This window comes from Ursus arctos, unplaced genomic scaffold (genome assembly GCF_023065955.2).
Source record: "Ursus arctos isolate Adak ecotype North America unplaced genomic scaffold, UrsArc2.0 scaffold_22, whole genome shotgun sequence".
Lineage (NCBI taxonomy): Eukaryota > Metazoa > Chordata > Mammalia > Carnivora > Ursidae > Ursus > Ursus arctos.
Window position 1 is genome coordinate 40,060,483 of NW_026622897.1, and position 16,988 is coordinate 40,077,470.

Genomic DNA, 16,988 nt, shown 5'->3' on the forward strand with positions numbered 1-16,988 from the left:
GCACCTTAGAACTTGTTAGATGTGCAAACTCTCCAGCCACACCCTGGCCCTGCTGAATCAAGAATCTCTGTGATTGAGGCCTGGTGGTCTGTGTTCTAACAAGCCCTGCAGGTGATTCAGATGCACCTCCTAAGTTAATGCAGTCTTAAGGTTAATCTCTGAGAAGGATGCTTTCTCAGAAAGGAAACACAGCACAGCTGGGAAGGGAAGCTTCTTTTGTCTTCTCCCCCTCAAATCCTCCCCTCTCTGAACCTAGACAGTCTAGGTAGAGATACAGAGAATCAGTTCCGCATGGTGGGGGCAGACGGGAACAGGCGAGGGAGGTTCCCTGAGGAGAAGTACCAACTGGAAGGTGAGCAAAGTAAGTTGTCTAAAACAAGATTGCCCTGCTTCTGGTTACTATTTGCTTTTCTTTCCTTGTAGTTTTCCTGAAGGCTTTAATCAAAGTGTCAGCCTCATCTCTGCCCCCCGTTTGGAGGTGGGACCAGCTTCAAGCAGCATATGCCTGTGGAACACACACACACACACACACACACACACACACACACTAACCCATCATCACCTCGATGGTGACAGTGGTTATCCAGAAAGCCTTCAAAGAAGTGGAACTGGAGAACCCCCTTCTACGCCTGGAGACATGCCTCCAGAGCCCCTTGGCAGGTTCTGAGTTTCATTTCTGTTACTGAAAGAGGCTTCATGCTCTTCATGCAAAGGTCTGTAAATGCCGTAGGGATAGCAGTCTGCCTCTGCTCTCCTAACACAACTGTGCACACACAATTTTGCTACTTGCAGTATGTTTGTAAAATGCTATATAATGGAAGGAAGTTACATTAAATCATTGTAACCCATAATACAGAAAGAGTTTTTCTCAGTGATATTGTTAATATTTGCTAATACTTCTGGTTACATTTTTTAAAATTTTGTAATTCATTGAAAGGAAATGATATTAAGAAAATTAGCCAAAAAATTGGAACTGACTGCTAAGGTTGCTTTCATATGTACTGAGAGAGGGATTGGGGGGGGGGCGGTGAGAGAGAGAGATCTCCATGCTGTGAAATCAGGTGCACTTTTGATATCCTTCTTGGGAAAATGCAGGATTAGCAAAACTTCTACAGAATAAATAATTTGAGATGTATTTCACTAATCCCTAATCACAACAATGTCTGTATCCTTTTGAAGAAGTCTGAATCTGAGTGTGTGTGAGCATGCATGTGCACATGAGAAGGGGAGAGAAGAAAGGCAGATATTCCCATCCCTCCAGAGAGCTTTGTAATATTTTTTAAAGATTTTATTTATTTTAGACAGAGAGAGCAGAGGAGAGAGGGAGAGAGAGAATCTCGAGCAGACTCTGCCCTGGGTGCAGGGCTCGATCTCATGAATCGGAGATCATGACCAGAGCCAAAACCAAGAGTCAGATGCTTAACCAACTGAGTTACCCAGGCACCCCAAAGGTTTTGTAATTTTTGAGGCACTCTTGTGTCTGGAGAAAAATAGCAAGAAAAAGAGGTCATGGTTTTCAAGGCTGAATGAGATCCAGGATTTATCTTTCTCTCTCTCTTTCTTTTTCCCTTTCTACTCTTCTCCCCTTCTCCCCTTCTCTCTCTCTCCCTCTTTCTCTTTCTCTTTCTCTTTCTTTCTCTTTCTCTTTCTTTCTCTTTCTCTTTCTCTCCCTTTCTCTCTCTCTCTCTCTGTCTCTCTGGAGAAAAGTAGCAATAAACAGACGTCATGTTTTTCAAGCCTGAATGAGATCTAGGAGCCTTCCTTCCTTCCTTTTCCTCTTTCTTCCTTTTTTAAAACTTAATTTATTTATGTGACAGAGAGAGAGAGAGAGAGAGAGAGAGAGAGAGAGAGAGAGAGACAGAGCCAGCAAGAGAGGGAACACAAGCAGGGGGAGTGGGAGAGGAAGAAGCAGGGACCCTGGGATCAGGCCCTGGGCTGAAAGCAGACGCTTAACAACTGAGCCACCCAGGCGCCCCTCCTCTTTCTTCCTTTTCCTCTTTCTTCCTTTTCCTCTTTCTTCCTTTTCCTCTTTCTTCCTTTTCTCCTTTTTCCTCTTTCTTTCTTTCTCTCTTTCGTTCTTTCTTTCTCTCTTTCTTTCTCCTTCTCTCTCTCTGTCTCACCTTCCTTCCTTCCTTCCTTCCTTCCTTCCTTCCTTCCTTCCTTCCATTCCTTCCTTCCTTCCATCCATCCTTCCTTCCTTCCATTCCTTCCTTCCTCCCATTCCTTCCTTCCTTCCATCCTTCCTCCCTCCCTTCCTTCCTTCCTTTCTATCACTCTTTCTCATTCTTTTCTGCCCTTTGAGAAGCTGATCTGAAGTAAGGGCTGGGCTAAGCGGAGGTGAATATTAAAGAAAGGTTTCACTTAGTGGATTCGAGAGGAACAGTACAGATGGTTATTTTGATTGTTATCTTTTGTGGCTTTGATTTGTATAAATGAGTTGGCATAAAGGAAGCAATTCATCCCATTTGTTTTTGTCTCTGTTCCTTCCCTGTTTCACTTTTCCTCCCCTGGCTATTACTTCCCTCTGAGGATCAGAGGAGAGGGGTGTCCTCCCTAGAACCTCTGACCCCAGGAGGCTGCTTACATGCCTATTTTCAGGAGAACTAGGATGGGGCTTGGGGGTGTGTGATTAGTGTCCCACTTAGGAATATTATATTCATGCTGCTGGGGCCATGTCTCCCAGAGAATGAAGAATGGGGGAAAGCTATGAGGAGCTCTGTTCTCTGTGCCAGTTAGGTGCTTGCTCTCAAAGCTAGAATGGGGACTAATCTACATCCAAACCTCCCTAATCTAGGGAACTCTATTCAAGGACACCTGACAAGCTACAGCTTCATTAAGCAAAAGGAACGTTGAGTCCTGGATGTGAGCTTCGCTGGGTGCTTGGTGAGAAATAAGTTCCCAGAACTCATGAACTCAATTCTCATGCTTTACCATGCCTAGAGTCCTCATACACTCTATCAATTCTCCCATCCCTTTGTGGCTCCACAATGAACCTACAGGGGTTTCCTGATCTTACCCATGTCTAAAGGCAGCTGAGACCCTCTGTGGCTCTGAGAAACTCTTATTAATAGCTATGGAAAGGCTCGATATCATGAGGGAGCAATCTATAGATCCATTCTGGGGGTTGTGGGAGCCGAAAGGTAGCATCATACAAATTGAGAGCTAAATGAAAGAAGGTCAGACTGTCTAAAGGCCAACTGTTAGATTTGAGCTCCTTAGTTGAGAACTTTGGCCATTCTCTGCTGTGACTTTTAGCCAGGTCGGGGAGCTGCAAGAAGTGATAGTTGAGATCTGTTACTACTGTGGGGCATGACCATGAGGGTGGGGGTGGGGTCTTGAAACCCTGAGTGCGAGAAACAGATGCAATCTCCACCCTGGATTATATCCAATGTGTCGATGTCCCAACATCATTTTTCCCTTACCAATTTTAAAGTTTTAAAAACCTTTTAGGGTTTTTTGTGGCTCTTTTACCTATTTCTGACTCAAATGTAGGTTTTCTCTCAGTCTGTTGCTGGGTTTTTACCACTTGCTACTTGTCTCTCTACTTTTCCTTTCATCCCTCTCTTTTTGCCCTTCTCTCGAGCGTGCTCCCTCTCTCCTTTATTGTCATTCTGTTTATATACTTAACAAGAGTAATGGTGGACAGTTGTTCAAGGCCCTGGTCCAGTCTCCCCCTGAGAGACAGACACTTTGTTTGCAAATGAGAAACAGGTGTCTCAAGGTGTCTGGGCTGGTAAGCAGTGGGGCTGGGGCTCTCACCCAGTAGTTTGGCTTCAGAAACCACACTCTTAACTGTGACGCCATATTACTCTCAGCTGTGTTGTCCCCTTTGGGTCTTAATGAACAGCAGCTTTGTGTCAATTCCATGAAATGGAATTTTATACCACCTGAGAGTAGCTTTGAAACATACAGGAAATGTTGCCTGTCACCTCCTCTATCAGCATCCCATATTCCCTACAACTTGGCTGCTGTTCTCCAAGGATTATCTTCCTCTTGGATTCATGGGTGCATTCAGTTAAAGTAAGGGCAATTTACTTTGTGCCCTCTCTATATCTGCCCACAGCACCACTGGAAGCTTTTTGGGCTCAAACTACATTTCTCTTTTTGTACCGCTTTCCCCAAGTTCCTCTCTAGTCCTGGTGCTTCTCTTGTCCCACTCTCCTTTCTACTTCTTTACCTGGACATTACTTTTCTCTTCCTCTCTTCCTGTTTCCATAACCCAAATACCTCCTGTCCTATTAGACATGATCTCCTCGCATGTTTATGGGATTAAGACAGGTAAGAACAGCAGCCCCCCTTTCTCATTCTGTGATATTTAGATGATCATCTTGTCTCATGTGGTGAACATGAAGAGGAAGAACAGAGCCCTGGAATGTGGGTAGAGACACTCTAGACCTTTGTACTGGGATCTGGACTGAAGAAGGAGAAGGACTTCGGAATGATTCTATCAGACCTCGTGGTTCTACTGAATATAGGTGCATATAGGGACAGTCAGAGGACTGTGGCAAGGACAGGGCCTCCCCCTTGAGTGCAGAGTGTTAATATAAACACTAGATTTTAGCAAATAGATGATATGCCTCTGAGCCAGCATCAGAAACATTCACGACGCAGGAGAGTGGGAGGTCACAGGAACTAGCCTGACTGTCCCTTCAGAGGATGGGCAACACAGGGACCATGAGAATAGAACAAGCACTGTCTGAAGGTGGGGCTGAGGCTTCTCTCTCTTCAGGCCACACTTCCTGGTAAGGTCCAGATTCCAGTAGTGCCATTGTTCCTCCATATCGTTACCAGGGCCTGGCGTGGTCTGTTTTGTTGTTTTGGTTTGATTTTAATGTTAGCTATTCTATTGGGTGTGTAGTTGGATCTCATTGTGGTTTTAATTTGTGTTTCCTTAATAACTAATGATGTTTAGCATCTTTTCTTATGCTTACCGGCCTGTTGTATATTTTCGGGGGGTGAAGTGTCTGTTGAAGTTTTGCCTACATTTTTAGTTGGTTTGTTGCCTGTTCATTTGTGTTTGAAAATTTTTAACAGGTTTTGGACAGAGATCCTTTATCAGGTATATGATTTACAAACATCTTCTTTTTATCTGGTGGCTGTCTTTTCACAGTCTAAATAGTATCTTTTAAAGAGCAGTTGTCTTTCATTTTGATGATGTCCAATTTATTAATATTTATTTTTATTGGACCATGATTTTGGTGTTGTAGCTAAGAAATCTTTGCATAGATGACATGATACTCTATATGGAAAACCCAAAAGAAGCCACTCCCAAACTATTAGAAGTTATAGAGCAATTCAGTAACGTGGCAGGATACAAAATAAATGCTCAGAAATCAGTTGCATTTCTATACACGAATAACGAGACCGAAGAAAGAGAAATTAGGGAATCCATCCCATTTACAATAGCACCAAAAAACATACGTTACCTTGGAATTAACTAACCAGAGACGTAAAGGACTTATATTCTAGAAACTATAAATCACTCCTGAAAGACATTGAGGAAGACATAAAAAGATGGAAAGATATTCCATGCTCATGGATCGGAAGAATTAACATAGTTAAAATGTCCATGCTACCCAGAGCAATCTACACTTTCAATGCTATCCCGATCAAAATACCGAGGACATTTTTCAAAGAACTGGAACAAACAGTCCTTAAATTAGTATGGAACCAGAAAAGGCCCCGAATCTCCAAGGAACTGTTGAAAAGGAAAAACAAAGCTGGGGGCATCACAATGCCGGATTTCGAGCTGTACTACAAAGCTGTGATCACAAAGACAGCATGGTACTGGCACAAAAACAGACACATAGACCAACGGAACAGAATAGAGAGCCCAGAAATGGACCCTCGGCTCTTTGGGCAACTAATATTTGATAAAGCAGGAAAAAACATCCGGTGGGAAAAAGGCAGTCTCTTCAATAAATGGTGCTGGGAAAATTGGACAGCTACATGCAAGAGAATGAAACTTGACCACTCTCTCACACCATACACAAAAATAAACTCCAAATGGATGAAAGACCTCGATGTGAGACAGGAATCCATCAAAATTCTAGAGGAGAACATAGGCAACAACCTCTACGACATCGGCCAAGGCAACCTTTTTCATGACACATCCCCAAAGGCAAGAGAAACAAAAGATAAAATGAACTTATGGGACTTCATCAAGATTAAAAGCTTCTGCACATCCAAGGAAACAGTCAGAAAAACTAAGAGGCAGCCCACGGAATGGGAGAATGTATTTGCAAATGACACTACAGATAAAGGACTGGTATCCAAGATCTACAAAGAACTTCTCAAACTCAATACACGAGAAACAAATAAACAAATCAAAAAATGGGCAGAATATATGAACAGACACTTTTCCAATGAAGACATACAAATGGCTAACAGACACATGAAAAAATGTTCAAAATCATTAGCCATCAAGGAAATTCAAATCAAAACCACACTGAGATACCACCTTACGCCAGTTAGAATGGCAAAAATAGACGAGGCAAGAAACAACAATTGTTGGAGAGGATGTGGAGAAAGGGGATCCCTCCTACATTGTTGGTGGGAATGCAAGTTGGTACAGCCACTCTGGAAAACAGTGTGGCGGTCCCTTAAAAAGTTAAAAATTGAGCTACCCTATGATCCAGCCATTGCACTACTGGGTATTTACCCCAAAGATACAGACGTAGTGAAGAGAAGGGCCATATGCACCCCAATGTTCATAGCAGCAATGTCCACAATAGCTAAATTGTGGAAGGAGCCGAGATGCCCTTCAACAGATGACTGGATTAAGAAGTTGTGGTCCATATATACAATGGAATATTACTCAGCTATCAGAAAGAACGAGTTCTCAACATTTGCTACAACATGGACGGCACTGGAGGAGATAATGCTAAGTGAAATAAGTCAAGCGGAGAAAGACAATTATCATATGATTTCTCTCATCTATGGAACATAAGAACTAGGATGATCGGTAGGGGAAGAAAGGGATAAAGAAAGGGGGGGTAATCAGAAGGGGGAATGAAACATGAGAGACTATGGACTATGAGAAACAAACTGAGGACTTCAGAGGGGAGGGGGGTGGGGGAATGGGATAGACCGGTGATGGGTAGTAAGGAGGGCACGTATTGCATGGTGCACTGGGTGTTATACACAACTAATGAATCATCGAGCCTTACATCGGAAACCGGGGATGTACTGTATGGGGACTAACATAATATAATAAAAAATCATTAAAAAAATAAAAAATAAATAAAAATAGATGATATAGTGTTAGATGTGACAAGTAAAATGAAAGAAATAAGATGAGGAATAGAGAGGGATGGGATTAGCTATGTCACATTTATTTGTATCTATATTTTGTGTACTCTAGTTAATGGAAACAGAGCTGCAAACAAGACACATGAAATCCCTTTACTATAAAACCAAAAATCTCATTCAGGGAATGAGATATATCTGACATTAATTAAGTAGAACATATGATGTGTTAGAGTCTGGTAGTACTCTGTAGAACAGTAAGGAAGGGAAGAGGAAAGGAGGAGCAGGGAGTGGGGATGAGAATGAAGGATGCCCCAGATCTCAGAAGTAGGGCTAAATAATGGATTGCAGTCCAGCCCATATAGCTCCAAAACCCACCTCTTGAGCACCCAGCGGGGTTACTTTGCAAACATGTGAGCTGGAAGAGAAGAGTCAGGAATTCACTTGTCAGGGAGGCTCTCAATGTGCACTTCATCAAGAACTTAATAAGTGGGTGAAATTGGTTGATTAAAAGAATTTCGATCCTGGTACAGAAAAGGAGGGGGGAGGGAGAAAGTTCTGAGGCCTCTGTGAATTGGCAAGGCTAAGCCCTAGGCGTAACAGATTGATCTGTCATGAGGCAGAGAATCAGTGAGATTCAATAGAAGAAATAAAAATGGGTTTATATTCTGAGTGACCCAATGTCTTGGCTGGGTTATGAATTTAAGGAGAGAAGCAATCAGAGCCGGTTATTAGAAGATGCCTCCATGTCTCCGTGAGGAATAGAATCATACAGAGAGACCTGAAAGGGAGGACAAGCATATTTGTCAGTAACTCCAGGAATATACAGCCAGAATGGCTCATGAGAGGGAACTCTTAAGAAGAAAATTTGCCATAAGCTGGATATGGAACTCCTGCAGCTAAAAATTGAGGAATGGTGTATTAGGGCAGCTGCATGGAAATTCTTTCTCTCAACTGAAATCTATATTCCCTTAAACTTACATCATTTGTTTCCAAAAATATATTTCTTATTTTATAATATTTTTTATTTTGTTATGTTAGTCACCATACAGTTTATCCTTAGTTTTTGATGTAATGTTCCATGATTCATTATTTGCATATAACACCCAGTGCTCCGTGCAATATGTGCCCTCTTTAATACCCATCACTGGCCTATCCCAATCCCCCACCTCCCTCCCCTCTGAAGCCCTCAGTTTGTTTCCCCAGAATATATTTCCATCACTACACCTGCTTTATTGGGAGGGTTACTCTAGAATTTTTACCCTTCACTCATACCTTGTTAATAGCAAACAAATTGGTGAAATGATGAATGTAAAAGCCAAAAGGCAAATTGCCTATCTAAAAGTGAATAATTACCTGTTTTGGCCTCTGAAAATCTACAAAATAACATTTAGTTTAATTTTTGGTCATAGCAATTTGACCTCTATTTTCCCTTTAATTTATACCTCTTGATTTGTCCCTTTATGTTCTTTCATCCCCAACATATTTGGGAATAAGACCTGTTATTAATAAGACACACATTAGCAGTGTGTATGTGATCTATTACTTTTTGTTGGGATCATGTGGGTACTCGTTCCCCTTTTGCTCATTATTACAATTATTTTCAGAAACAAGTGCATTATTTGACCATGAAAACCTTTCATAACTGAATATTTCCTTGTAATGATATTTGCAAGATGAAGAGTGAATGATAGTGGAAAAATGAAATATGACCCAGGCTCCCAATGAGTCAGTTGCTTAATAGGTAAAAAGAATGACATAAAAAATCAAAAATGGAAGTGACTGGAGCAATGGTGAGATTTAAGGTAAATCATTTAATGTTCCATAAAACTTATACATTTATTCAGTATATTTAATTGTTAGCAGCTAGGAATGGATTTCAGGTGGTAAATATTTTACTAGGGCTGGTGGTTCTTCTTTGTATTACTAGCTTTATTAAAAGTAGTTTTATTAAAACATAACATATGTTATTCACATAATGCAAATGTGAATATGTACATATTATCAGCAGAATCATTTCTATAAAAAAAATCTAGCCAAAATAATTTTTAAAAGTTTTTTTTTTTTGGTTTTTTTTTTTTTTTTTTTTTTTTTTTTTTTAGCAAAATCACATTATGAAGAGCTATTCTTAAATCTGAGGGCTCCCATTTTTAGCTGTCAAAATTAAGGCTATTATGAATATTTGAGTTCAGGTCTTTGTACAGACATGCTTTTATTTCTCTTGGGTACACACCTAGGTGTGGGATTTCTGGGTTCTCTGGTCAATTTATGTTAATATTTTAAGAACGTGCAGATTGCCTTTGCCAAGGGTGCTGCATAGGTTCCATCCTGCCCCCTTCCCAAAGCACTGGGGCTGCAGGGGCAGAAGCGCCTGCATTTCCCACCACTCCCTTCTCCCACCACACACCACAAAAAGCCACAGCAGCAAGTCCGCAGCCTGAACTTCCATCCTTGTGCTTTCCAGCATACAACCTAAAAGCATCATCATTCATGAACAGTGGCCTAAGTCAGAGGTCCTCAGAGGATGGTCCAGGCATCAGGACCAGCACCAGCACCTTAGAACTTGTTAGATGTGCAAACTCTCCAGCCACACCCTGGCCCTGCTGAATCAAGAATCTCTGTGATTGAGGCCTGGTGGTCTGTGTTCTAACAAGCCCTGCAGGTGATTCAGATGCACCTCCTAAGTTAATGCAGTCTTAAGGTTAATCTCTGAGAAGGATGCTTTCTCAGAAAGGAAACACAGCACAGCTGGGAAGGGAAGCTTCTTTTGTCTTCTCCCCCTCAAATCCTCCCCTCTCTGAACCTAGACAGTCTAGGTAGAGATACAGAGAATCAGTTCCGCATGGTGGGGGCAGACGGGAACAGGCGAGGGAGGTTCCCTGAGGAGAAGTACCAACTGGAAGGTGAGCAAAGTAAGTTGTCTAAAACAAGATTGCCCTGCTTCTGGTTACTATTTGCTTTTCTTTCCTTGTAGTTTTCCTGAAGGCTTTAATCAAAGTGTCAGCCTCATCTCTGCCCCCCGTTTGGAGGTGGGACCAGCTTCAAGCAGCATATGCCTGTGGAACACACACACACACACACACACACTAACCCATCATCACCTCGATGGTGACAGTGGTTATCCAGAAAGCCTTCAAAGAAGTGGAACTGGAGAACCCCCTTCTACGCCTGGAGACATGCCTCCAGAGCCCCTTGGCAGGTTCTGAGTTTCATTTCTGTTACTGAAAGAGGCTTCATGCTCTTCATGCAAAGGTCTGTAAATGCCGTAGGGATAGCAGTCTGCCTCTGCTCTCCTAACACAACTGTGCACACACAATTTTGCTACTTGCAGTATGTTTGTAAAATGCTATATAATGGAAGGAAGTTACATTAAATCATTGTAACCCATAATACAGAAAGAGTTTTTCTCAGTGATATTGTTAATATTTGCTAATACTTCTGGTTACATTTTTTAAAATTTTGTAATTCATTGAAAGGAAATGATATTAAGAAAATTAGCCAAAAAATTGGAACTGACTGCTAAGGTTGCTTTCATATGTACTGAGAGAGGGATTGGGGGGGGGGCGGTGAGAGAGAGAGATCTCCATGCTGTGAAATCAGGTGCACTTTTGATATCCTTCTTGGGAAAATGCAGGATTAGCAAAACTTCTACAGAATAAATAATTTGAGATGTATTTCACTAATCCCTAATCACAACAATGTCTGTATCCTTTTGAAGAAGTCTGAATCTGAGTGTGTGTGAGCATGCATGTGCACATGAGAAGGGGAGAGAAGAAAGGCAGATATTCCCATCCCTCCAGAGAGCTTTGTAATATTTTTTAAAGATTTTATTTATTTTAGACAGAGAGAGAGAGCAGAGGAGAGAGGGAGAGAGAGAATCTCGAGCAGACTCTGCCCTGGGTGCAGGGCTCGATCTCATGAATCGGAGATCATGACCAGAGCCAAAACCAAGAGTCAGATGCTTAACCAACTGAGTTACCCAGGCACCCCAAAGGTTTTGTAATTTTTGAGGCACTCTTGTGTCTGGAGAAAAATAGCAAGAAAAAGAGGTCATGGTTTTCAAGGCTGAATGAGATCCAGGATTTATCTTTCTCTCTCTCTTTCTCTCTTTTTCCCTTTCTACTCTTCTCCCCTTCTCCCCTTCTCTCTCTCTCCCTCTTTCTCTTTCTCTTTCTCTTTCTCTTTCTTTCTCTTTCTCTTTCTTTCTCTTTCTCTTTCTCTCCCTTTCTCTCTCTCTCTCTGTCTCTCTGGAGAAAAGTAGCAATAAACAGACGTCATGTTTTTCAAGCCTGAATGAGATCTAGGAGCCTTCCTTCCTTCCTTTTCCCCTTTCTTCCTTTTTTTAAAACTTAATTTATTTATGTGACAGAGAGAGAGAGAGAGAGAGAGAGAGCCAGCAAGAGAGGGAACACAAGCAGGGGGAGTGGGAGAGGAAGAAGCAGGGACCCTGGGATCAGGCCCTGGGCTGAAAGCAGACGCTTAACAACTGAGCCACCCAGGCGCCCCTCCTCTTTCTTCCTTTTCCTCTTTCTTCCTTTTCCTCTTTCTTCCTTTTCCTCTTTCTTCCTTTTCTCCTTTTTCCTCTTTCTTTCTTTCTCTCTTTCTTTCTTTCTCTCTTTCTTTCTCCTTCTCTCTCTCTGTCTCACCTTCCTTCCTTCCTTCCTTCCTTCCTTCCTTCCTTCCTTCCTTCCTCCCTTCCTTCCATCCATCCTTCCTTCCTTCCTTCCTTCCATTCCTTCCTTCCTCCCATTCCTTCCTTCCTTCCATCCTTCCTCCCTTCCTTCCTTCCTTCCTTTCTATCACTCTTTCTCATTCTTTTCTGCCCTTTGAGAAGCTGATCTGAAGTAAGGGCTGGGCTAAGCGGAGGTGAATATTAAAGAAAGGTTTCACTTAGTGGATTCGAGAGGAACAGTACAGATGGTTATTTTGATTGTTATCTTTTGTGGCTTTGATTTGTATAAATGAGTTGGCATAAAGGAAGCAATTCATCCCATTTGTTTTTGTCTCTGTTCCTTCCCTGTTTCACTTTTCCTCCCCTGGCTATTACTTCCCTCTGAGGATCAGAGGAGAGGGGTGTCCTCCCTAGAACCTCTGACCCCAGGAGGCTGCTTACATGCCTATTTTCAGGAGAACTAGGATGGGGCTTGGGGGTGTGTGATTAGTGTCCCACTTAGGAATATTATATTCATGCTGCTGGGGCCATGTCTCCCAGAGAATGAAGAATGGGGGAAAGCTATGAGGAGCTCTGTTCTCTGTGCCAGTTAGGTGCTTGCTCTCAAAGCTAGAATGGGGACTAATCTACATCCAAACCTCCCTAATCTAGGGAACTCTATTCAAGGACACCTGACAAGCTACAGCTTCATTAAGCAAAAGGAACGTTGAGTCCTGGATGTGAGCTTCGCTGGGTGCTTGGTGAGAAATAAGTTCCCAGAACTCATGAACTCAATTCTCATGCTTTACCATGCCTAGAGTCCTCATACACTCTATCAATTCTCCCATCCCTTTGTGGCTCCACAATGAACCTACAGGGGTTTCCTGATCTTACCCATGTCTAAAGGCAGCTGAGACCCTCTGTGGCTCTGAGAAACTCTTATTAATAGCTATGGAAAGGCTCGATATCATGAGGGAGCAATCTATAGATCCATTCTGGGGGTTGTGGGAGCCGAAAGGTAGCATCATACAAATTGAGAGCTAAATGAAAGAAGGTCAGACTGTCTAAAGGCCAACTGTTAGATTTGAGCTCCTTAGTTGAGAACTTTGGCCATTCTCTGCTGTGACTTTTAGCCAGGTCGGGGAGCTGCAAGAAGTGATAGTTGAGATCTGTTACTACTGTGGGGCATGACCATGAGGGTGGGGGTGGGGTCTTGAAACCCTGAGTGCGAGAAACAGATGCAATCTCCACCCTGGATTATATCCAATGTGTCGATGTCCCAACATCATTTTTCCCTTACCAATTTTAAAGTTTTAAAAACCTTTTAGGGTTTTTTGTGGCTCTTTTACCTATTTCTGACTCAAATGTAGGTTTTCTCTCAGTCTGTTGCTGGGTTTTTACCACTTGCTACTTGTCTCTCTACTTTTCCTTTCATCCCTCTCTTTTTGCCCTTCTCTCGAGCGTGCTCCCTCTCTCCTTTATTGTCATTCTGTTTATATACTTAACAAGAGTAATGGTGGACAGTTGTTCAAGGCCCTGGTCCAGTCTCCCCCTGAGAGACAGACACTTTGTTTGCAAATGAGAAACAGGTGTCTCAAGGTGTCTGGGCTGGTAAGCAGTGGGGCTGGGGCTCTCACCCAGTAGTTTGGCTTCAGAAACCACACTCTTAACTGTGACGCCATATTACTCTCAGCTGTGTTGTCCCCTTTGGGTCTTAATGAACAGCAGCTTTGTGTCAATTCCATGAAATGGAATTTTATACCACCTGAGAGTAGCTTTGAAACATACAGGAAATGTTGCCTGTCACCTCCTCTATCAGCATCCCATATTCCCTACAACTTGGCTGCTGTTCTCCAAGGATTATCTTCCTCTTGGATTCATGGGTGCATTCAGTTAAAGTAAGGGCAATTTACTTTGTGCCCTCTCTATATCTGCCCACAGCACCACTGGAAGCTTTTTGGGCTCAAACTACATTTCTCTTTTTGTACCGCTTTCCCCAAGTTCCTCTCTAGTCCTGGTGCTTCTCTTGTCCCACTCTCCTTTCTACTTCTTTACCTGGACATTACTTTTCTCTTCCTCTCTTCCTGTTTCCATAACCCAAATACCTCCTGTCCTATTAGACATGATCTCCTCGCATGTTTATGGGATTAAGACAGGTAAGAACAGCAGCCCCCCTTTCTCATTCTGTGATATTTAGATGATCATCTTGTCTCATGTGGTGAACATGAAGAGGAAGAACAGAGCCCTGGAATGTGGGTAGAGACACTCTAGACCTTTGTACTGGGATCTGGACTGAAGAAGGAGAAGGACTTCGGAATGATTCTATCAGACCTCGTGGTTCTACTGAATATAGGTGCATATAGGGACAGTCAGAGGACTGTGGCAAGGACAGGGCCTCCCCCTTGAGTGCAGAGTGTTAATATAAACACTAGATTTTAGCAAATAGATGATATGCCTCTGAGCCAGCATCAGAAACATTCACGACGCAGGAGAGTGGGAGGTCACAGGAACTAGCCTGACTGTCCCTTCAGAGGATGGGCAACACAGGGACCATGAGAATAGAACAAGCACTGTCTGAAGGTGGGGCTGAGGCTTCTCTCTCTTCAGGCCACACTTCCTGGTAAGGTCCAGATTCCAGTAGTGCCATTGTTCCTCCATATCGTTACCAGGGCCTGGCGTGGTCTGTTTTGTTGTTTTGGTTTGATTTTAATGTTAGCTATTCTATTGGGTGTGTAGTTGGATCTCATTGTGGTTTTAATTTGTGTTTCCTTAATAACTAATGATGTTTAGCATCTTTTCTTATGCTTACCGGCCTGTTGTATATTTTCGGGGGGTGAAGTGTCTGTTGAAGTTTTGCCTACATTTTTAGTTGGTTTGTTGCCTGTTCATTTGTGTTTGAAAATTTTTAACAGGTTTTGGACAGAGATCCTTTATCAGGTATATGATTTACAAACATCTTCTTTTTATCTGGTGGCTGTCTTTTCACAGTCTAAATAGTATCTTTTAAAGAGCAGTTGTCTTTCATTTTGATGATGTCCAATTTATTAATATTTATTTTTATTGGACCATGATTTTGGTGTTGTAGCTAAGAAATCTTTGCATAGATGACATGATACTCTATATGGAAAACCCAAAAGAAGCCACTCCCAAACTATTAGAAGTTATAGAGCAATTCAGTAACGTGGCAGGATACAAAATAAATGCTCAGAAATCAGTTGCATTTCTATACACGAATAACGAGACCGAAGAAAGAGAAATTAGGGAATCCATCCCATTTACAATAGCACCAAAAAACATACGTTACCTTGGAATTAACTAACCAGAGACGTAAAGGACTTATATTCTAGAAACTATAAATCACTCCTGAAAGACATTGAGGAAGACATAAAAAGATGGAAAGATATTCCATGCTCATGGATCGGAAGAATTAACATAGTTAAAATGTCCATGCTACCCAGAGCAATCTACACTTTCAATGCTATCCCGATCAAAATACCGAGGACATTTTTCAAAGAACTGGAACAAACAGTCCTTAAATTTGTATGGAACCAGAAAAGGCCCCGAATCTCCAAGGAACTGTTGAAAAGGAAAAACAAAGCTGGGGGCATCACAATGCCGGATTTCGAGCTGTGCTACAAAGCTGTGATCACAAAGACAGCATGGTACTGGCACAAAAACAGACACATAGACCAACGGAACAGAATAGAGAGCCCAGAAATGGACCCTCGGCTCTTTGGGCAACTAATATTTGATAAAGCAGGAAAAAACATCCGGTGGGAAAAAGGCAGTCTCTTCAATAAATGGTGCTGGGAAAATTGGACAGCTACATGCAAGAGAATGAAACTTGACCACTCTCTCACACCATACACAAAAATAAACTCCAAATGGATGAAAGACCTCGATGTGAGACAGGAATCCATCAAAATTCTAGAGGAGAACATAGGCAACAACCTCTACGACATCGGCCAAGGCAACCTTTTTCATGACACATCCCCAAAGGCAAGAGAAACAAAAGATAAAATGAACTTATGGGACTTCATCAAGATTAAAAGCTTCTGCACATCCAAGGAAACAGTCAGAAAAACTAAGAGGCAGCCCACGGAATGGGAGAATGTATTTGCAAATGACACTACAGATAAAGGACTGGTATCCAAGATCTACAAAGAACTTCTCAAACTCAATACACGAGAAACAAATAAACAAATCAAAAAATGGGCAGAATATATGAACAGACACTTTTCCAATGAAGACATACAAATGGCTAACAGACACATGAAAAAATGTTCAAAATCATTAGCCATCAAGGAAATTCAAATCAAAACCACACTGAGATACCACCTTACGCCAGTTAGAATGGCAAAAATAGACGAGGCAAGAAACAACAATTGTTGGAGAGGATGTGGAGAAAGGGGATCCCTCCTACATTGTTGGTGGGAATGCAAGTTGGTACAGCCACTCTGGAAAACAGTGTGGCGGTCCCTTAAAAAGTTAAAAATTGAGCTACCCTATGATCCAGCCATTGCACTACTGGGTATTTACCCCAAAGATACAGACGTAGTGAAGAGAAGGGCCATATGCACCCCAATGTTCATAGCAGCAATGTCCACAATAGCTAAATTGTGGAAGGAGCCGAGATGCCCTTCAACAGATGACTGGATTAAGAAGTTGTGGTCCATATATACAATGGAATATTACTCAGCTATCAGAAAGAACGAGTTCTCAACATTTGCTACAACATGGACGGCACTGGAGGAGATAATGCTAAGTGAAATAAGTCAAGCGGAGAAAGACAATTATCATATGATTTCTCTCATCTATGGAACATAAGAACTAGGATGATCGGTAGGGGAAGAAAGGGATAAAGAAAGGGGGGGTAATCAGAAGGGGGAATGAAACATGAGAGACTATGGACTATGAGAAACAAACTGAGGACTTCAGAGGGGAGGGGGGTGGGGGAATGGGATAGACCGGTGATGGGTAGTAAGGAGGGCACGTATTGCATGGTGCACTGGGTGTTATACACAACTAATGAATCATCGAGCCTTACATCGGAAACCGGGGATGTACTGTATGGGGACTAACATAATAT